Source organism: Narcine bancroftii, chromosome 12 (assembly GCF_036971445.1).
Source record: "Narcine bancroftii isolate sNarBan1 chromosome 12, sNarBan1.hap1, whole genome shotgun sequence".
Taxonomy (NCBI): domain Eukaryota; kingdom Metazoa; phylum Chordata; class Chondrichthyes; order Torpediniformes; family Narcinidae; genus Narcine; species Narcine bancroftii.
The window spans coordinates 18,173,335-18,197,542 of NC_091480.1; the positions used below are offsets into that span (position 1 = coordinate 18,173,335).

The 24,208-nt window shown below is 40.6% G+C and overlaps 1 protein-coding gene across 10 annotated transcripts in view; it reads left to right on the forward strand.

Moving 5' to 3' along the window:
* The window catches only part of cpped1 (calcineurin-like phosphoesterase domain containing 1), a 195,034-nt gene that overhangs the window by 111,062 nt on the left and 59,764 nt on the right, over positions 1-24,208 (forward strand). The gene's annotated exons all lie outside the window — the stretch shown is intronic.

The following is a 24,208-nucleotide window of genomic DNA, read 5'->3' on the forward strand; positions in this document are numbered from 1 at the left end:
CGCGACTCACGGTGACGGGGCCGCTGATCCGCCGAGATGCCTGGGGGTCCCCGAACTAGGAACAGCAGAGAAACATCAGCAGAGGATTTATTTTTGGATGTACACCACATTGGCTCTTTAAGAGGGGGGCATTGCTTGTATTTCCTGTGTTGGTCCTTTGCATGTGGGCGTGCGAGCAGGATCTAAGCCACCTCGCACTCCCCAACATTTTTGTCTTGGTGGTGGAAGGGGAGGCATCTGCTGCTGGCTGGGACGAGGACATTACAGGAAGCACGAGGACATTACAGGAAGCACGAGGACATTACAGGAAGCACGAGGACATTACAGGAAGCACGAGGACATTACAGGAAGCACGAGGACATTACAGGAAGCACGAGGACATTACAGGAAGCACGTTGCTCAGATGTTTCGGCAATCTCATTCAGTTCTCTTTCAAGCAGAAATCTATTAGTGTGCTTGCTGGAGAACCGACTTCCTAAAGAGTTGCTGCTGCCCCATTCCTAATAAATTTGTATTATAAACAGGGAGTTATATGGCTTTTTCTGACCATTAAGTCAGTAATTGTTATGCCGAGGCAATTCCTGCTTCATCAGGCAGATGGTGTTTGAGTGACTGAGTTGCTCAACACTGCCCTTTGACTAAAGCATGATGTGGTTTGTTCTGTGACTGGTTTATGTTTTTATAAGCTGTGTCTTTGTTTTGCTGCTGAGATAGCTTAAGTTGGAACAAATGATATTTTTGAGGAAACTTTTGAATTTCCTGAAGTGAAACTGTTGCACTTTATCTGTTGCAATCTCATTTAGAATCTCAAATGGATTCTATTTTTGACATCGAAAACAGCTATGAATTGTTTCCTTCTGTAATCTGATCAGGGGAAATATTTCAATTCCTCTTTCTAACAGGTCAGCTGTGTGTTTTCTTCTCAGGACTGTCTGGGTCTGAAACATATTTACTCTAAATTATATCTACAAAAGCAACACACACTTGGAACAAGTAAGAGGAAGGCAAATGGAGTGGACGTTGTGTCACCTTGTTAAAGGAAAGATGCACCTGTCTTTGCTCAGGCTAGAGAAAGTTTGTTAGATGGGTCCCTGGTGCCTTGTAAGAAAATGAGTGGGTTGGCGTTTATTCTCAAGTCTTTAGAAGAATGAAAAGTGATTTTAATGAGACTTGGTTCTGAGTTTGAGGTCAGATAGTGATAGGATGGATGAAGCCATAAGGATGAATCCCCTGGGAACAATGTCCAGAAATAGGGAACATGATCTTAGAATGTAAAGTCACTTGTATAAAAATAATCTGGGAGCACCAGGGTGATTATTTATTGCCAGAAAGATATAGGTCAGTGGTTCTCAACCTTTGTCTTTCCACTCAAATACCACTTTAAGTTATCCCTTTGTCATTGGGGCTCTGTGATTAGTCAGGGATGGCTAAAGGTGGGAGGTGAGTGGGAAGGGAAGGTTGAGAACCACTGCTCCAGATCCAATTGTTCCTGAGATATTTTGCTTGAGAAAAATTGTCATTGGCCCATTTCCTTTGGAGTTATGAATGTGCACATATCGAGTCAATGAGGTACAATTAAAACAGTGGTTTTCAAACTTTTTCTTTCCACCCATAAACCTCCTCAAGCAATCCCTTTCTAATCACAGAGCACCAATGGCATAGGGAATACTTAAAGTGGGATGTGAATGGAAAGAAAAAGGTTGAGAACCACTGATGTAGATGCTGAACCATTGAGTGTATTCAAGGCAGGTATGGATTTTTGAATTACAGTAAAACCCCTGGCATCTGGCACCTATGGTAGATGCTAGATAAGGGTATTTTCTGGTTGCTTGAGACTGACTTGTCCAATGCCTAGCTAATACACCTGCATTAAGAATCAACAGTTTAAAAGACAAAAATACTATACCGTACTTACACTGAACAAACTTCACTTGCATGAATATGCATTTTACTTTATTTTCACTCATATCCTTTGAAAACATTCATCTGTCGCTGCATCTGCAGGTTCCTCCCCCTTCATGAAACTACCTGAAAGACGAACAAAAACATTATAGATAATTAACCCCCTCACCCCCAAGTTTACAGATAAAGCCTCTGACCGGGGTGACTCTTACTAAGCAGGGATAAGGAGATACATTAAGAGAGTCACCTTAATGGTGATACCATTGCTGTTTCACACAACCTTATTCAAACAACTATGATGAGTAAAGCACGACCAAGGCGCTCCGCTGGCTGAATATTTGCTCCCATCTTCACCAACGGTCTAGGAGTTACTTCAGAGAAAATTTACTTTTATAATTTTAAACATGTATTTTTATCTTGTATTTTAATTTTTTAAATTTATTTTCCTCTTTTTTTTGCCAGTTGTTTGAATTCTGGATAACGGGGCTTTTACTGTAGGTTCCAATTATGACTGGTTGGTTTAGTGCAAACTGGGGTCTTCAAGCTGGGGTGAGATTCAGTTGCTGTATTGTTCTACCCTTGTGCAATTTTCACTCATCCTTAATCTACCAGAAGATCTAGTTGGGAAAGGGCAAGGTAGAAAACTGGATCAAGAATATAAAGAACAGACCAGAGATCAAAATCACGTCAGTCACAAATACATAACGGATAGAATTGAATTGATAGCAGGGGGTCAACAGGCCTATGATTTCTGTAGAATATATCGATTTTTCAGATTAATTGTCATACATCACATACAATCCTGAAATTGATCTTTCCTGCGAGCGCGGCAGAATTACCCCTAATTCATAGTACAATCCAATAAACTATACAGCGTTTACATGTGAACAAATACAGAACTGCAAATAAATAATGAATGTAAACAAACTGACAGCAATCAAGAGAGAATAAAAAAAAGAAAATCAATAAAATACACAAGAGTCCTTAAACGAGTCCCATATTGATTTTGTTGTTGAGGAGTCTGATGGTGGAGGTGCAGCAGCTGTACTTGTACCTGGTGGTGCGAGTCTTGTGGCACCTATACTTCTTTACTAATAGCAGCAGCGAGAACAGTGCATGTGCTGGGTGGTGCAGGTCTTTGATGATCGCTGCTGCTCACCGCCGGCAGAGCTCCCTGCAGATGTGCTCGATAGTGGGGATTTTACAGTAACAATTAACAGGCTACATGAGCATCAATCAGATTAAATTGGACCTGGTTCAGCATAAACGAGAATGCTGGCGCCTTGCCACATTAATCAAATGTACAATATTTGACTGGAAAAAGATTACATTTGAGGAAAGTACAAACTAATTAAACTTTACAGCCCGAAGGTAAACAGTTCAGAAAAGTTTGTGCTGGGAACAGTATAACTAAGGTCCAAACCAAATGTGACACGAGTAATCGGAGATTAGGTAGAGAAATTCTGAGAAAGTTCCTACTTTATGATTCTCTACACAAAAATGTTGCAACATTCTGCTGAGTGGATCAGAAAGGTCAACTTGAGATTTCAGCTGTTCACCATCCACCCGAACACTCCTCGGAGAGAATCAGGGCCCTAGGAGGATCTGCTTCACTATTCTTTGGCTTGGCTTTTTATGAATTCACATGGCATAGACTGAATTGGGGTTGGGGGTGTGGAATGATCACGGGAGGATTGAGGATTTTGTGAGAAGTTCCAAGTTTCATAATGCATTGATTTTGTTTTTGGTACTCACACTGAAACTGTTTTGAACTGGACGAACCAATATGAGCAACAACAAAAAAAGACATGACGTTTTGCCTTTTCAACCTTGGATGTGTAGGTTGAGTGGTATTCCTGAGAGATAGGAACTTGTTTTTGCAGTAGTTTATGAAAACTAATCAATGAATACAGAACATTTTCATGCTTTGGCACCCCTGCCAAAGGTGGAATTTTCCATAAATTCTCTGCTGTATAAGACACACCTTCCCCACCCCCATTTCAGCAGGGAGTATTAAGATATTTTTTGTGTATTTATAGGTAAGCATTTAATGTTATTGAAATATGTAGCTACAGGAAAGCAGAAAAAAATTTGGACAAAACGTAACTAGGACAACAGAAAAAACCTTCTTAATAATAATACTGCTGTAATTTACAAGAGAAATTAAAAGCAGCTTAGCTATAGCAGAAAATTTTTCATAAAAACATACTGCCGCTGTCGGTCCCCATGCTGGTCCTACTCTCTGGCGTCACTATGGGGGTGCAGACCGCACCGGGTGACACTATCAGAGGGGGTAACACCAAAATGACTGTCTATAAAATTTCAGCAGAAATTTTAAAAAAAATAACCCTACAGTTATAACAACAAAAACATTTTTCATAAGCCCATCTTGCATGTATCAAGGCTAAAACCCTATGCTAATTTACTTTCACTTTTTGAACCTTCTAATGCTCTCTGGTCAGAGCCACCCCCAACCCTGGTTCAGCACCACCACCCCGAACATTCAAGGAATACACACCTGTTTCTCCTGCACTCGGTCCATTGGCGGAGGGCAGGGGTGACACCATGAGTTACCGCACTCTCTCTTGTGGGGAGGCGGGATCAGTGTGAGCACTGGTGGCGGGCTGTTGAGGGGAAGCAGGGCAGTGGGATCAGTGTGAGGACTGGAGGAGGGCTGTCGGGTGTGGTGGGGCAGAGAAGCAGGCCGCTAGGAGGCAGTGGGACCAACAGCGGGCCGTCGGGAGAGTCTCCTGACAGCCCGCCACCAGCCCCCACATTGATCCCACCCCCCTGCTCCTCCCTGCCACAAGCCCCCGTACTGATCCCACTGCCCTGCGTTTTCACCCCCCATCCCACTACCACCCCCCCAACGATAGATGGCGGCGATCACTTTCGGCGTTTCTCACCATTATCACCCTAATTTCAACTTCGCATATATGACCCAGGGGATATTTCTGCGCCATTTTGGGGGGGGGGGGGGAATAAAAGTGGGTCTTGTATGCCATCAAATATGGAAGTTAAAATGAACATAGAATAACTTTGACAGGCTTCTGCGTGGGCATAGAGTAACAGTGAGCTCTTGACAGTCTTATTACTGTAAAACTAGAGAAGGGAGAGAATAATGAGAAGAAAAACTCATGAATTATAGGCATATTCTTCAATGCAGTTGATTCCATTGGGTGCAGATTTAAAGCAAATGCAAGTTTAATAGTTGATGCCTGCACAGTGTGTAAAATCCAGTGTGTAGATTGTATCAGTCGCTTCATCTGAAGAAACTGGGGGAGGTCACAAAGCATTGTTGGTGTTAAAGATTTCCCCCACTGTGCAGTATATTGATTTTTGTAAACTTGGCTGTATTTGCTTGAATCCATTTTACCTTCAGCTTGCAAGATTTATTAGAGGTCGTATTTGATTACTGTTCCCAAGATAATACTTTCATCTCGTACAGAAGCCACTCACCATCCAATCTACATTGACATTCTCAGTTGTAAATCATAATGGGATTCCATTAATGCCTTCGACTTTTTCAAGTTCAGCGGACTGGCAATAAAGGAACAATTCAGCCACATGGAGGCATCACAAATTGGAGTCAGGATCTGAAATACTCTGTGCAGAATGCAATGATTTTATAAAGACATACATCAAAGGGTCTTCGTTAAATGAAAATAATTTGGATTCCTATGCTTTTTTTTAAAATTGCATGCTGCAAGTTCAAAGGATTGACTTTGACTTAGTCGATAGCATTTGCTCCTTTTTACTTGAATGTTTTTAAAAACTTTGGAATCATAATATATGGTCGTGAACATGTCATGAAATTCGTAGTTTTGCGCCTCAAACCGTGCATCACAGTTCGGCGGGCAGCAACCTCCTTTGAAGAAGACCACAGAGCCCACCTCACTGACAAAAGACAAAGGAGGAAAAACCCAACACCCAACCCCAACCCACCAATTTTCCCTTGCAACCGCTGCAACCGTGCCTGCCTGTCCCGCATCGGACTTGTCAGCCACAAACGAGCCTGCAGCTGACGTGGACATTACCCCTCCATAAATCTTCGTACGCGAAGCCAAGCCAAAGAAAAAGAAAGAGTGCAAATATTGCTGTAAAATTACATTTTAAAATAAATGAAGTAGTGCAAAAATAAGAGAAAGTGAGGCAGTGTCTGTGGTTCACTGTCCCTTCAGAAATCTGATGGCAGAGGGGAAGAAGCTGTCCTTGCATCGTTGGGTGCTCGTCTTCAGGCTCCTGAATCTCCTTTCTGATGGTAGTGGTGTGAAGAGGGCGTTGTCTGGGTGGTGAAGGTCTTTGAGGATCGAGGTGGTTTTCTTAAGACACCGCCTCTTGATGATTTCTTTAAAAAATTCTGTTTTGAAACTTCCTATTCTTCATGAAAGTTTTAAAATCTTTAAATGTCTGTACTTCAACCATTTCAAAGACAGTTGGATAACACATGAGGATATTAAGTAATGGAGAGTAGCTCATTCAAGCGGAGTTGTTAAATAGCTTGTCTGAAGGCAGAGCATAGAAAATGAAGACGAGGTCTATTAACAATACTTGCTGACAGCTTATTAAAAGCAGACATTAAAAACACACAGCTGTAAACAAATGGAAAAATAAAATTTGAAGGATAGATGGAAAACTTCCAAATTCTGATCAGTTGATGTGACCGTAAAGATTTAAAGCAGTGAGTCCAGTCACCAAATCTATTTCCCTCTTCAGTGCTGATCAGCAACTTGTGATCACCCAGATAACCCAGTTACAGTCACTTGCTTCACTGTAGTAGTCTTACATTAATGTCTCCTGTAGATTATGAAGGTTGTTTACTCTATTAAATAATTACTAAGGCAGTTGTGTTATCCAAGTCCTTGCCCAATCTTTGCACAGTAGAATTGAATTTGTAAAGCTGCCATTGAAAATGTTATTCAAGATTACCTTGGGTGCAGCATATACGGACGATTCCCCGCATGACGAGGGGTTAAATTCTGAGACAACAGTCCATATCAAGATTTTCTTGGTCGTGTGTGCGTGGATCAAGAGTTGAGAGTTAAATCAAAAATATTCTTTTCATTTATTTACTTTTTTCCCTTAAATTTAATGAGCATATTTTTATTCTGTGCCCTAGACTTGTTTGATAAGACTGGACAGCAAATTTTTTTCGAAAAGTTGGCTTCCTGAAAGAAATTTGGGGATTACTGATCAACGACTTCAAAGTTAATTTCTGATTTGTTGTAACACGTAAGAAGTTAGAGAAACATTAAATTCGCATTTGATGCTGACACACTACTTTGGTTCAACTGACCTCAAAATGTTTTGCCGCTGATTTTCATTGCACTTAGCATTGTCCAACAATAGTCGGCCAGCATATTGATGGATTCCAGTTGCCCTGATACCGCTTTTCCATGCTTGCAATGACCTGGTGAAACCTTTCACCATGTTTGTCACTGCCTGCACTAAGATCAGCAGGGAGAAGGTCCAAGTGCAAATGCATAAAATGAATTTTCAGTGACATGTTGCACTTCATAGTTTTGTATGTTTAAAGTAGACTTTAAATCATAAGAAATGGTGCAACGGAAACATTTAAAGGTGATTTTCGCGATCAACAGACAAAAATCCATAAAATGCACCCAAGAGTATTCAAGAAGCAAAATCTTCAATGTTTAGTGTAATTGTTTATAAATTCTGTATGGCTGAATTTCTGCTACCTGAATGTGGGAGATTTTGGAATTTCACCATGAACAAGTTATAGTTTTCATATACATGACTGAGAACAATATCATTACTGCAATGGGCAGTCTGCTAGATTGACTACAACTCTCCATGAATGTAATGGCAGGGCCCTTGATTTACTGAAATTATGCCACACTGGTCAAGGCTGGCCAGGTTGCAGGTAGCAGCTTCTGAGGTGTGGAGTCGCACAATCATCTGGATATGCAAAACTTTTGTGGGCTCTCTACAGAGCTTTTCTGTCCTTCTGCTACTGGAGGCCAGAGAAGCACTCCACTGCTCCAGAAGGTGAAGGCTCAAAGGCTTGGAAAGATCTAAACATGAATGATTTAAATATTTTCGTACAATTTACAGCCATAATTTTTTGTGGTTGTCGATTCCCTCACAGATCGATTATCCTCATCTGGTCCTCTGTTGAAGTGAACCAACTATTGGCTATCAGGAATTTAATTGGGTCTTAATGGGCACAATGGGTGAAAATCCCTGGGTGGATTCTGAATGCTACCAGGCATTTTCTTTCTCTCTTTCTCACTCTCTCCAGGAATCGGAGTGGAAAGTGTTCATGCTTGTTTGACTGAATTCTCAATCAGAGACAGATTATGACCTAGATTCTAGTCCCCAACAGGGACTCAGCCTGCTTTCCAGACTGGGACCTCAGGGAATGTGAGGCCTGAAGCAGCCCTGTACATGTGTGTTTGGATGAGAGCGTAGAATTCCACTCTGGTGGCATTCTGTTTTTAACAATGCAGGAACAAATAATCTGCATTCTCTCGCCAGTGCAAAAGTTGAAGTTCACTCCTATGAAGTAGATTTGGAGGCATGTGCATGGCTGGAATTATATGCTGCCATTCCTGTAATCTCAACAACATGATACTAATTTATATCTCTCACTCTAATTTATTTGTGGAATCTGATTCACTCATTGTCCAATGTTTTGCATGGATGTGTACCTGAAATTGCTTACGTTAATGATAACTTGTCAGTATCATGATCTTAATGGCATCATTTGGAAATTAACATATGCTAAATTGCTGATATTTTATTAGAATAGATCTTTATGTGGCTCAGAGCTGGATCACTGCCAGGAGGAAACTGTTCGATCGTGAATCTGTAATGGTTTTTTTATTTGAAGGGAAAAAATTAATTTTTATCTTGATTAAATGTTTATTATAAAACCTTAATAGACAAATTTTAAGATTATACGAATGCTCCTATAACGACATGAAAAATTTTGGTTTGTTAATAATTTGTTGAAAAAGTATGTCAGCATGTTACAAATAACTCGTCATACTAAAAATTGACAAATGGCCAATTCAGTCCTCCTTTATATTATTAGTGAATCGTGCAGTCAGTGATAATGCATTAAATCACAATTTATGTCTTAATATATAAAGAAAAATGTCATTGAAGCAATTCTTAAATCAAACAGTGACACCTTTGGAACAGCAGTCATCAAATCCCAGTGGTCCCCTACCTTCTTTCAAACTTTTTGATTGACAGCTGGTTTCTGTTCTCAATTACTTCCAAGCTCACACTGTAACCCTGAAATACATATACCACATATGCCAGGGTACAGGATGGAATGTGAACCTTTAAAATTTCACCCCAAGACCAGGTTCATCTTATACGCCAAGTATAAAATCTGAACCTTAATATCCTGTGGTTAAGGGGAGTCACGTGATGGAGTAGTGGCTGGTCGGGTGGAAACAGCCCTCTCCAGAGAAAAGAAAAAAAAAGTGTGAAAAAGCAGAGCTCAATAAACATAAAATACAGGAAGAGAAAGATAAAGTTTCAGAGAAGAGACAGAAGATGGCCTCCCAAAGAGAAAAATGTAAGAATAACAGAGAAAAGGGAAGAAGGAAAATCATTGGAGAAGAAAGAAGGCCTTACCTGTACATTGGAGCAGAGAGCCACCGTGGAGAGGAGCAGCCGACCTCCGGTGTTGGTGAGTCCCCAGAGGAGCAGTGTCCTCCCGACCGGCGAACTTCAAAAATGGCTCTCAGAGCCAAGAAGAGGTGCGCAACTGCGGATGTGTGGTGCGCAAGTAAAAGAAAAGGTTAACGCCAACGGGAGGGGGATTCAGCTGAGGAGCGGCCAGCTGAGAGACGCCCAGTATCGGGGCGTTCGGCTGGGAGAAGTAAACAAGAAAGAAGAAGAGTGGTGAGAAAGAGACTGGAGGGCTAGAAGAGGGTGAGCGGCAATGGGGCGACAAACAGGGGGCCCAACAGCGGGTCAGCCTGCAGCAGGAGGCTCACCAGCTGGAAGGCCCAGCAAGAATACAGAAGCAGCTCATCAGAGAAGGATGAAGATACACTGATACAGAGAAGAGGAGGAAGAAGACCAAGAATTTCAAAGAAGAAGGTAGAATAGAAGGACAAAGTTTAGATAAAGCCTTTTTCGAAGAACAAATGAGGTCATTAAAAGAATGGCGATCATTAGAATTTAGTTCAATCAAAAGAAAAATGAAAAGAGCTAAAGACAGAATGCAAAATGGTCATGACTGAAATCGGGAAAAGAGTAGAAAATGTGGAGGAACGAGAAGCTGCCGTAGAAATGGAGATAAATGATTTAAGAGGGAAGTTGGAAGAGAGCGAAAAAAAATTAGAGACACAAGATTTATTGTCATATTGGAAAACTACAGTAGGCGAAACAACATAAAAATAGTGGGCCGCAAAGAAGGGTCAGATATGAAGGAATTTATAAAAGGATGGATCCTGAAGGTGCTGGGAAGGACAGATTCACATGAAGAAATAGAAATTGAAAGGGCGCATAGAGCGCTAGTACCAAAACCGCCACCACATCAAAAACAGAGATCCATATTGGTAAAATTTCTAAGACATATGACAAGAGAAAACATACTGGAGCAGGCAAGAAAGAAGGTTAGAGAATAAAAAAAAATATATAAGTGACAAAAAATATTTTTTTTACCTGGACATAAGCTTCAAGCTTTTAAAGAAGAAGGAATTCAACACGGCGAAAACAATCCTATTGAAGAAAGGGTATAACTTTATATTAAGATATCCAGCAGTACTCAAAGTATTCATTCCTGGGGAACAGAATAGACTGTTCTCAAACCCAAAGAAAGCCCAAGAATTTGCTGAACATTTTCAGGACAGGAGAAGAGAGGAGGAGGAGTGACAAGAAGGATGACCGGCAAGAAAATATACAAAAATATGTCAAAATATAAAGTAAAGATAATGTGTATATATATATAAAGATTTAAAGCTGGATAAGAGAAGGGGAAGAAGGAAAAAAAGAGAGAGAGAGCTTTGTTATAAGTATAGGAAAATAGTGTTCTCTGGGGACACTGGGGGTGGGAGAATAATGGTCACTGCGAAATTGGTTGACACTTGCGAGTAAGTTTGCAAACCGAATGGAAAGGGGAGTTGTGGTTGCCGTCAAGGGACAGGAGGCAATCCAAGAAGGGGAGGTTCATTTGGGGTTAAAGGGTTATTGCTTGTGGGGATTGTTGGGGTATTCTATGTCTTAAATGCATTGTCATATATTGAGATTAAAAAGAAAAACTTAAAAAACAGTAATGAAAAAAGGGATGGAGGTGGTGAAGAGGTGGAAAAGAAGTGAAAATAAAGATTTTTTTTGGACCATATGACTATAAACATGAATGGAATATATAACCAAGTTTAAGTGTATCCCATTGGAAAAAAAAAATCACATATAATTTAAAAGACAGTTACAATGTTTGAAAAAACCTGGGAACCATATATGGAACATAACAGAAAGAGCAGGCCTCGGACCACCACCACCTAAAATGATAAGAAGATAAACACGATCAGATTTAATGTGAATAAGTAGATGATACGGCTTTTGTTTGTATTCCTTTTGTATAAAGATATTGTTTTATTGTATTTTATATGTCTGATATTTACTGTTTTTGGAGGGGGATGGGAAGGGAGGGATGGGGGAGAAAAGAGAAAATGTCACTGTGAATATTTAAAGAGATGCATCTGTAAATATATTGGTTGATATGGTTCATAGTGCGATAAATAAAGAATTACCCAAAAAAAAATCCTGTGCCCCTCATGGCGATGGAGAACAGTATAAAACACTCACATAACTCCTGCGGTCCTGCCACTAAATATTTTTCTACTGAAACTTGCGTTTGGGAAGCTGGATTAATAGTAATGTCATATTAAAACAATAAAACTGTATTATAAAACTGTCTAACATTCCTTTAAAAATAACAGCACAACGATTAAGCTAACAGTCGCATTGCCACAGCTGACGAACAGTAAGCAATCAGGCAGGGTCCTGCAGTGTACTTTATGTGAACATTTCCAATATATTACAGTATAATGTTATACATAAGTAAATCAATTTCAAAAAAATGGTAAAATTATACTCGTCACCATTTTTGTACCAGTAAAAGAACTGAGGCCTAAGTGATGTCACTAAAGTTTTACGTTACACCAGCTGGGAACGTTTGATGCATATTATAGTCGGTAATAGACAGTATTTTGCTGTTACTTGAAAGGAATTGGCTAAATTTTAATTAACCATGACTGTGTTGCTCAGTAGTGTGCTTACCAGCTGGTCAGTGGGATGGTTAGCAAAGCACTATTGGGGCGTTAAGTGCCAGACTTGGAGTAGTCTTAAACAGCAAGTATAACTCAAAGCCTACATCTTATGCACCCAGTCACCTTATACACTGACAAATGCGTTAAGTGCTTTAGGAAATGAAGCTAGTTAAAACAGAAAGGAAATGAGGTCATTACTGCTCGTTGATCATATTCTTTCATTTTCTTTTGTGTCCATCTTTGGATGTATATTAGTGACTTGGAGAGACAAGCAGCAGAGGAGATTTAATATAAAAAAAATGTGAAGAAGTCCACTGTGGCAGAAAGAATGAGGAAAGATAAGGTAGGCTAAATTACACTGTTCTAAGAAGAGGATGGAAGCCATCATTGAAAGTTTCAGGATGCTTTTAGGATCCCTTGAAATCCTATACTTGATAATCAAAGGCAGGGGGGTTATTAAATTTAGACTTATAGCACAGTGGCAGGCCTTTTTTGCCTATGAGCCTGTGCCACCCTTTTGGCCTACACCTCCAGTATGTTTTGAATGGTGGGAGGAAACCAGTGCTGCAAAAGGAAACCCATGCAGACACAGGGAGAACATATATACTCCTTACAGAGAGTGCTGGATTCAAAGCCGTCGCTGGCGCTATAACAGAGTTGCGCTCACCGCTAGGCTGAGTGCCACTCCTGTGCAAACTGTGCCACTCAGTTATATTGAACTTGAATAATGCGTGGTTAAAGCCACAATGCAAATTATGCTTCCAGCTCTGGCCATTATTCCTTAGGAAGGGAGGACATGCAGAACAAATTGTACTAGAATGGTTGTGTTCAAATGGAGAACCTGGAATTGTCCTCATTGAAACACTAAAAGTCTGGGAGGACATTCAGCAGAATTTTAGAAGGTCACAATGGATAGAGATGGGTTAAATGGGGGGGGGAAAGATTTTCACGAGCCCTTATTATATAGGGAATGGTGACGATGCGGAAATGGGTGGAGGAAACAGTCGAGAATTGGATGGCCACTTGAGAGAAAATGATTTGCAGTGCCAGTCAAATGTCCTCTTCCTACACCACTGACCGACCTTCTGTGAACCATTTTTTTTCCACATGAATATCTGACCGAGCATGCTGAAAGAGCGAGCTCTCCATCTGGAATTGATCTGCATATTCTTTGTATGATTTTTTTTTCCTTTTCTAAATCCATTTTCACTTCCTTATTGCAAGTGATTGGTTCTAATTCTTAAATATAGCATAACTCTGTGTATAAAGGATTTCCTAATCTCTTTATTCCTTTGGCTCAATATATAAATAGCAGTGAAAACTGTTTTTCGTTCATTTACCTTTTCCATTCCACTGTTGTGGATGCCTCATTTCCTCAACCCTTTAACCTTCTAGTAAATGAGGTCCTTGTTTCTGTGGGTCTCAATCACACCAAGTATCCTGATAGCAAATTAATCGTAAAAAACTCAAAAATGTTGGATCTCAGCAGGTCTCGCCGCATCCTTAGGATGTAATGATATATCTCCGTTATCTTTAGAGATAACAAAGTCTGCAAACTTTCATTGTTTCATAAACAAATCAAGTCTTCTGTATGCATTGAGGATCTTGGTATCCTCTCTGAAAGCAGAGCTTCCACTACTGAACAGTGTACTCCAATGGTGGCATACGGGGCTTGTTGTATCCCCTTCGGAACTTGGCAGAAAGCTTTGGGCCAAACACTCAATTCATTCTGTGGCCAGGTTTCGGTCTTGACCCCTCTTTACTGGCCAACCGTGCCAATCAGGATATTTCTTCATTCTTTAATGGGTGGGCCCACTTAAAGCTCAGCCATGAGTTGTTGAAAGTGGCTTTAATTCTGTAATTGGATAAACTTACCACAGATGTTGATGTCACAGATTTGCGCTGTGGTAAAATTGCAAAATTCCTGTGCCAATTCCAAACACCCTCTTCAGTCTTGATGGAAATTGCTGATATCAATTCAAACATTTTACACCTAAAAGTTGGCATTTCCTTTACCTGTAATATTATGCTTGCAATTAAATGAAAGCTCTCCTCTTCACTTGCATCTCAAGTGACTTCTTTTCCTCTTCATGTCAGCCTTTGATCCTATGTATACACCTTTCAGCCTGTTGCCTAGTTACTCTGCATCCGATTATAAAGTATAATTAGAGTGCACTTTATAAACTCAAAAGCTCACATTCAGGGAGATTTGACTTTGGAATTACAATCAAGACCTTCCTGCTGGATTATTGTTCTGGCTACACTTTTGGTCTTGATCAGGTTTTTTGTTTCTGTGACATCTGATTTTCATAGTTTCTAATGCTTACTGAGAGAATTCTGATGAATGATCCTTGGCTTAATTTCCCCTACCAAGCTCCTAAACTACTTGTTTTGCATCCTTCCCTTGTTTACCCGTCTTTCTTCACTCGCAGTACTTTGAGAACAAGAGCACCCCAACCCGCATGTTCCCCTCCAAATTGCACTCCATCCCAAAATGGAAGAATATTGCCATCCATCAGTGTCACTGAGTCTAACTTCCAACATCGCTTATTGATCACGGCTTAATTTCACTTTGTCATGGACAATAAATGCTGGCCTTGTTGTCAGTAATATTCAGGTTTTGAAAATAAATTGTAGAAAGTTAATGACTAGAAATATACATTATTGATATTGATTGAGAAGATAAAGGAAAGCATAAGGAGTTGGGATTCATTAGTGAACAAGAAGACTGATGTGAGAAACACACAATTTACTTTTTAATCATTTCGTGGAGTAGGGCGTCACTAGCGAGGCCAGCATTTAATGCTTGTTCCTAATTTATCTTGAGAAGGTGACAGTTACTGCTGATTGCCTTGCTTGACCACTCCAGAGGGCAGTTCAAAGTCGACCACATTATTGGGTCTGGCATAAATTCAACTCCAGCAAAGGACCGAAGGCTTCTATCCCCAATAGGCACGAGAGCTGTTTTTATAGAAATCCAGTTACTAATACAAGTTGAGTGAGTTCAGAAGAGAGGTCCTTGGAAGCATTAATTGTCTGCCAGTTTCTGTGGATATTGTTTCACCTTTTGAGTATCTGCAGTATTTTTAGTTCTTGTCACAATGCCATGTCATCTTTTTTATTGCTGGATCCATATTGTTTAGGGCAGTGGTTCTCAACCTCTTTCCATCCACCAATACTATAAGTACTCCATTTCTTATTGTGGACCATCAAAAGCAAACTAGTTTGAGCCTATAGCTTCGGACTCACACACCTTCCCACACCAGGGTCATCTTAAATGCCAAGTATTTGTTTTTTGAAAATTTTTGGGGTTTGTTCAGATTCAGAATTTATTGTCATGAACAAGTCACAAAATTAGTATTTAGTCCAAACATTTATAATCATGAACCATCTTAGTACGCTAATACATATATTAAAAAAAAATATAGTAGGTGCACGTAAAGCAAGGCAGTGTCATTGGTTCATTGATCATTCAGGAATCTGATGGCAGCGGGGAAGAAACTGTCTCTATGCTCCTGAACCTTTTTCCCGAAAGTGGCAGAGTGAAGAGGACATGGCCAGGGTGGTGGGGGTCTTTGAGGATAGAAGCTGCTTTTTTTTTTAAGACATCACCTCATGGAGATGTCCTTGATGGAGTGGAGGCTGTGATGTCGCAGGCCGAGTTAACAACCCTCTGGAGTTTTTTTCTTGTCTTGAGAGTTGGCATCTCCATACCAGGCAGTGATGAAATCATCCAGAATGTTTCCATGGTACACCTGTAGAGGTTTACGAGAGTCTCTGGTGACCTTCCGAATCTCCTCAAACTCCTCACAAAGTATAGCTGCTGGCGAGCCTTCTTCGTGATTGCATCGACATGGAGGCTCCAGGACAGATTCTCAGAGATGTTGACATTGAATTGCTGACCTTGTTTTACAGTAAAACTCGTTAGCTTGAATTCAAGCAAATGCAGCCTCATGCAACTGGGAAAAAAAGTCATGGAAAATAAATAGATAAAAAATACAAAAATTTTAAATTGGCCCTCACTAGCAGTTAGTTCACCAATCCACACAATCAGAATATTCACTTATCCGGCATCAACCAATCCCCATAGGTGCCAGACTGCATTGTTTATTACATCAGTAATATTAGTCTTTACCACATTGCCGCGGATCACAAACCAATGAATCACTAGTTGTTTGCAGACCATAGATTGAGAAATACTGATTGAGGACACTGGGGAGAAAAACGTCTCCCTTTTAAACTGTCCGTCCCAGTTGAGCTGCACAACCTGTCATGCTTAAATTACAGGAGAACACAAACCTCCTCCAACTTTTATTACCTTTAAACAATCCCCTTCAGTTGCACCCTTGACTATTTTTCAAGGGTAATAACTTGCTCTCCAAAATGCAGCACATGTAAAAGTGCTCAGATCAAGTTGATTTAAATTATTTTTTAAAATTTAAATTATACAGCATGGTAACAGGCCCTTCCGGCCCACAAGCCTGTGCCATCCAAATACTCCAATTAACTTACCACCCCCTGGTACATTTTTGAAGAGTGGGAGGAAAATGGAGCACCCGGAGGAAACCCACACAGACACAGGGAGAATGTAAAATCTTACAGGCAGCACCAGGATTCGAACCCGGATCACTGGCCCTTTAATAACATTCCACTAAACTGCTACGCTAACCATGCCATCTCTTAGCAAATGTAAAACGGTTGGTGGGGGGTGGGGAACTGAATTCCAGCATTAGATTGCAAATTGATGAGCCTGAAACCTTGAACACCAAACGCTGCTGTGGTCCTTGATTGATGCAGTTACCTGTTCAGTAACTGTAAAGTCCATGAGCTTAATCCAAAAAAAAATCACATTTTGGGATAAATAGTTTAATAAAACACTTTTTATATTACACAATTAGGATACTATGTCCATTGCAATTTAATATGGTCGGAATCATCATTAAACGTGGAACAGATCAAAACCTGCCAGTCTTGGAAATCTGAAAAAATACAAAACTTTGGAAGTGACATCAGAGCAGTCAGTATCTGTGGAGACAGAAGCAGAAATATTGATTGTTCCTTTCTTCAGTGATATCATTTAACCTGATGAATGGAATCATTTTGTGATTTTAGTGTTTCATCCAAACGATGGCGGCCCTGAAAATGCAGCATTTCAGTACTCCACAGGAGTATAAAGCTAGATTCTGGTGCCGATCTCTGGAAATGCACTCGAGGTTTTCATTTCAGTCTCTCAGAAGTGTCGCGCTTTAGCCCACCTTCTGAGCTGTTAACCGATTGCTTCCCACAAGTGGTATCTCCAAATTACTCAAGCAGATATCTCTCAACTCCTGGAGTTAAGTTCGGAAGTTGGTCCCCATGCATGAATTCTCTTTGAATTGGAATGAAGACTCTCAAATAATTCCAGGCAGATGAAACCCAGTCAGACAAAGATGGTTGTAAGACAAAATTATAAGATCTTGCATAGAAAAGCACATGTTGCTACTTTAGCTGCAAGTAAAATGTATTAAAATGCAGCATCATATCTATTATTTCCCCAGTTCCTTTTGCGAGTCAAAGCGGATCGATTAATATTGCGTCATTTTTATTTAACAGTCATTAATTGCAGTAACCTTGAATGTATCTGCAACCTTCATCTAATGTTAGAGACATGTCTAATGGAGATTTGTGTAGACATTTAAATCATTGTACGTTTGAGGGCTTTTATGCTAATTAAGGAAACTGTATTTTGCATGAATACAATGACCAATTTTACCAAGACCATGTTTTTTGGTGAGATAGCTCAATGAAGGTTCATCAGCTGATCAGGGTTGATCGTTTCCATAGAAACAGAGCCCTTGCAGTTTCAGCTGCAGTCCCCATAGTCTTGTTCTTTTTGCAGTTGCCCTTTCAAAATTGCACAAATGAGGACTTCTGATGGTTGGAAAGAAACACAGATGCATTAACCAATTATTTTTGCTTCTATATTGGTGGCTGGGGTGAAATAAAATTAAGCATAATCACGATTAGGGTTAGTTTATGTACAACAGAGAATGCTCTGTCTGTAGAAAACGAAGAAATCTTATCCATAGGGGAACGATTATCTGCTTCAGCAACACAGTTTGTCTGGGCTCCTTTCACCATTACATCTCAGAGCCTTTAGAAAATGATACACTGAAACAATGTTGTCATTTTTTTTCTGGAAAAAGACTAAGCAACTGAGAGAGACAACAGAGACCTCCTGTCTCTGAACACATAAACCACCAAGTGGCATATTATATCAGTTCAGTCATGCATTGTAAAATATAATGGTATTATATGCATTCATCATTGTTTAAAATGCTGTGAGCCTGTAGTGTGGATGCCAAGGTCATTACAATTTATATTCAATTTCCATTATTTTACTATTTACTGTCTAGGTTAATTAATACATTGCATTCAGATCAACAGTCCCATTTACTTAAAGAGCTCCTGCATGGGTTCTATCTGGAGTTCTGTGTGTCCTACTGACTCCTGTATCATAGCAGAATATTCAGTCAGGGGTGTGAAGTGGACGGCACCAAATGGGGTTCCTATTACACAAGAATTGGATTTTCATTAACACAGTCGACTATCTGAGGGAGGCTCTGATCTGGTGCATAACAGGTGGCTATTTTATGAATATCCCTCCAATTTTTTTTTATTTCAGCCCTTTTATGTTTGTGTGGTTCTCAGATGAATGACAGACAGTACAGTTAACCGTATGATGCCCATAGTCCTCCTGCAGTTATAGTTGAATGAGGTAGCATGGGTGCATTTAAGGTGACTTAAATAAAGGTGTGAGGGAGAACAAACAGGTTTTTTGGTGATGAAAAAAGAGTGCATAGATTGATTAGAATGATTCCATCGTTTTTAGAGTAAAACCCCAATTATCCGGAATTCACGCAACCAGTGAAAATACCGCGGAACACAAAAAGGCAAAATATACTGGTTCAAAATTGGGGAACCTCACCAATCGCGCAACATGCAATCTCAAGCAACTGGAAAGTTCACGTATCCAGCATCTACAGATCCTCACAGATGCCAGATACCAGAGGGTTTGCAGTATTTTATGAAATTCCGTCTGTGGTGGTACTACGATAATTGCAGAATCTATTCTGAATTCTACATGGAAGTTTGAAAGTTCTGTTGAAATGGATTTGAACTGTTTGTTATGGTAAAGAAGCTTTATTTTTTCTCATAAAGCAAGTAGTGCAATAACAACAAATAACAGTGTAGGGGGAGTGTAACGAAAGTCAAATAGCACAAGGTGTGGAAGAAAAGTACAAAAGAATTGTGTGGGAAATAATATTTTGGAATTTGGTGTTACCCTGCTCTAGTTAGTAAGCAGGAGTCAGATCAACCTAAAAAGGCCTTGCTTTTGAACAGAACCAAATTGAATGTAAAAAAAAAGTCCCTATCTCCTTGCCACATCTAAAACATCATCTGACAGGACTGAATGTAATTTGTTTAATTTCCTGGGTGTGAGATATAATTTTTTTTAAATTTTTCACACTATGAACCATATTAACCAAAATACACACAAATATTTCCCTCTTGAATATACACAGTGGCATTTTCTCCTCTTTCCCCCCCCCCCGCCAACCCACTAAACATTCAACATATACAATACAATAAACCCATTAAACAATGTCATCACACAATGAAAATAAACAAGAAAAGTGTGTCATCTACTTTTATACACTGGGTCAGTTCATTTTGTCGTCTTCTCATTCTATCATTTTCGGGGGTGGAGGTCTGTTGTGTTCCATGTACGGTTCCCAAATTTGTTTGAATACTGTGACTTTATTTTTTTAATTATATGTTATTTTTTCCAATGGAATACATTTATTCATTTCTATGTACCATTGCTGTACTCTCAGGCTCTCTTCTGATTTCCAGGTTGACATTATACATTTTTTTTGGTACAGCTAAGGCTATCATAATAAATCTTTTTTGTGCTTCATCCAGTTTGAGGCCTAATTCTTTACTTCTTATATTACTTAGAAGAAAGATCTCTGGATTTTTTGGTATGTTGCTTTTTGTGATTTTATTTAATACCTGATTTAGATCTTCCCAAAACTTTTTCACTTTCTCACATGCCCAAATTACATGTACTGTTGTTCCCATTTCTTTCTTACATAATAGATGCAAAAAAAATTATATCGTACTAATCTATATCTTACATTTATTGTTATGTCATACTATATCGACATAGTTCAGGCCAGGTTTTCTTGTTGATTCTGACATTTAAGTCTGATTCCCATCTCTGTCTGGACTTACGAACCCCCTGTTTGGGGGTTCCCATTTGAAGTAAAAGCTACACTGCTGAAGTAAATTTCTTTGTCCTTCCCTTTTGAATCAGAGTCTCCACTGGATCCAGACAAAAATATTTTCATAAAGCATTTGCTCAATTACGATCTTGACCTTCAATAACTTCCTTAAAACCAAAACTGTTAATATTATTTCTTCTGCTGAATTTTTCTTGTATATCCATCTTTCCCCACATTTTGTCCTTCTCAACAACCCACATGTCTGGAAGGTGTCCTTGTTGACTGGGCAGACCACAGTAGAAAACAGGGTCAGCTCACTGCTGTGCAAATTGTAGTGAATCAGGATTAGGAGTTGATGTGGGCCATGACCAACCTTTCGAAGCTACTTGTAATGATGGATGTCAGAGTCACAGAGTGATAATCGTTGAGGCACATTCTCTTGATTTTCTTTAGTGTTGGGATCACAGTGGACTTTTTAAAACGTGTGGGAACTTCAACTCACAACAGGAAAATGTTGAAGATAAAATTGGTTGGTGCAGGTTCTCAGGAGACAACCAAGGATTTCGCCCAGAACCAGACACTTTTCATGGGTTAACTCTCTGAAGTCTGCAGCAGTGACCTTAGATGCAAATGAGACCACAGAGGGTGGTGTTGAGGCCTTCTAACAGCCCCAATTGCACCTAATACCCTGAATCAGCACCTGACTACACCTGGGATTATCTCGGAAGCTAAGCAGGCTCAGGACTGGCCAGTACTTGGAGGGGAGACCGCCTGGGAACACCAGGTGCTGTAGGTTTCTGCGAGGGGCGCTGGACAAATTGACTCTCTGTCCGCCTTATGATAGACAAAAGTTAAAGGATTTCATGTATTTAACATTCTAAGTGCATTATTAAGTGACAATAATAGAACCTTTAGCTTTCTGGTCAAAGTGAGCAGAGAATGCATTGAGCTTACCAGGAGAGACATTGCCTGCAATTTTCCCACCTATGTTTTGTAGCTTGAGATTTTATGTCTGTAAAGTTTGTCTGGCCTGGTATTCCTTCCTGCTGTTCCTGGTGATCGCTTTTGATTGGTTTTCTTCTCAGAAAAACATTTTTTCTTCTTTTAAATAAAAACCTACTAAAGATGACGGTGCTGCCAGAACCGCTGAAGCAGCAGCCCTGCCGCTGGTGTGGATCCACAGAGAGCGAGGGAGCGGAGATGTAGTGCTCCCGCAGGGTCCAGTCGACTGCCGTCAGCTCCGCACGGGCTTTGAACAGCCCGTTGAGGGAGCCGACGGTGGTTTTCGTTGAAATCCCGCAACCCTGGGTTTGCACCCAAGATGGTGGCGACTATTGATCGGCAGCAGCCACGAGGGGCTGCAGACTCCGGGCAAGCGGATGACTGGAGCAGGGCACCAGAAGATCACACACCGTCTGAGAGGGAGAAGCGGAGGAGACGTCCCTTGGGGATGGTGACCACGGTGGCGAACCATTGAGGGAGCTCTGTGGCTGAGCGTTCAGTGCATGTGGTGAGCTGCTGGCGACTCGAGGTGAGGAACCCGCGGAAGCTGTGGGTTGGAGTCTCGCGCCGGGCTATGGACTGCTGGAGACTGGCTGGAGGGGTACCAGATATCAGAACCGGGATGAGAGAGGGTGCTGATCGTCCCTGACCACATAAGAGGTTCGGATCTCGAGCTCAGATTACCAATGATTTAGACTGGACCCTTTGTGGCTGCGGAATCCACGGACACTCAGTGACTCTTTTGCTTCTCTCTCTCTGACTGTGGTGAATCAATCTGCTTTGCAGCAGGCAAAAAGAAATTTCATGTCATAGGACACTGTTTTATTACTATAACAATAAATTGAATCTTGAGATTAGGTCGAACAATTCAAACCTGGGTTTCCACTGCAGTACCATTACTTTAAATACAGCTCTTAAATAGATTTTTCATTTACCCAGACACTTACAACCTGCTTGCACTTGCATGGTTGTTAAAAATTCCCAACAATCTGCGCTGTTCATCAGAATCTTAGAATGCCATAAAAGCAGTACACAGAAAGTGCTGGAGAAACTCAGCAGGTAATGTGATAAAAAGCTTCAGCATGTTCTTTCAAACTCTGATTTTTAACTTTAAAAACCTTGAAAATGATGAAGGAATGTATCATTCTGAGTTGCGGAAAGGACAACAAGGCTTTACAAGGTTAGGTAATGTCGAGAACACAAGGAAAATCAATTGGTATGACTTTTTTAACTAAAGATGCAATCTTAGTCTACATATTTTAATGAAAATTTGAATGTTATTAAACATCAATCCTGAGTTTACATGGTTGACGTAGCAATTAGCACAACGCTATTACAGCGCCTGTGATCAGGACCAGGGTTCCAATCCCGTGCTGCCTGTAAGGAGTTTGTAATGTTCTTTCCATGTCTGTGTGGGTTTTCCCTGGGGGCTCTGGTGCGTTCAAAATGTACCGGGGGTTGTAGGTCAATTGGGTGTAATTGGGCGATGTGGACTGAAAGGGACTGTTACCATGCTGTTTCTTCTTTGGCTTGGCTTCGCGGACTTATGGAGGGGTAATGTCCACGTCAGCTGCAGGCTCGTTGGTGGCTGACAAGTCCGATGCGGGACAGGCAGACACGGTTGCAGCGGTTGCAAGGGAAAATTGGTTGGTTGGGGTTGGGTGTTGGGTTTTTCCTCCTTTGTCTTTTGTCAGTGAGGTGGGCTCTGCGGTCGTCTTCAAAGGAGGTTACAGCCCGCCAAACTGTGAGGCGCCAAGATGCACGGTTTGAGGCGAGATCAGCCCACTGGCGGTGGTCAATGTGGCAGGCACCAAGAGATTTCTTTAGGCAGTCCTTGTACCTCTTCTTTGGTGCACCTCTGTCACGGTGGCCAGTGGAGAGCTCGCCATATAACACAATCTTGGGAAGGCGATGGTCCTCCATTCTGGAGACGTGACCTACCCAGCGCAGTAGGATCTTCAACAGCGTGGATTCGATGCTGTCGGCCTCTGCCATCTCGAGTACTTCGATGTTGGAGATGAAGTCGCTCCAATCAATGTTGAGGATGGAGCGGAGACAACGCTGGTGGAAGCGTTCTAAGTGATGCCGGTAGAGGACCCATGATTCGGAGCCGAACAGGAGCGTGGGTATGACAACGGCTCTGTCTACGCTAATCTTTGTGAGGTTTTTCAGTTGGTTGTTTTTCCAGACTCTTTTGTGTAGTCTTCCAAAGGCGCTATTTGCTTTGGCGAGTCTGTTGTCTATCTCGTTGTCTATCCTTGCATCCGATGAAATGGTTTAAAATAATGACTTAAAAAATTAAATTTGGGTATTCAGATGAAACATGTGCAGCATGGTAACAGGCCCTTCCAGCTCACAAGCCTATGGCCCCCCCCCACCCCAACATACACCAATTAACCTACAATCCTCGTATGTTTTTTTTTGAAAGGTGGGAGGAAACCCACGCAGACACAGGGAACACCGACAAACTCTTTACAGACAGCGTCGGATTCAAACCCTTGTCTCTGATTATAAAAAATGTGATTTTATGAAATGGATGCAAATGATAAACTCACTTCCTGAAATTGAAACAATTTGATTCTCAGTTGTGATCTAATCCTGATAGGCTATTTCCAATTGGCAATAATTCTAATCGGAAATTTTAATTGAATATTTTGACAACCAGTAATGTAAATCCTCAATTAAAATTCTGCAAGGTGACTCCAAAACCTGCATTTTCTTACATTTCATGTATGACTACTGATTATTCAAAATTCTGCATGATACCTAAAGTTGCAATTA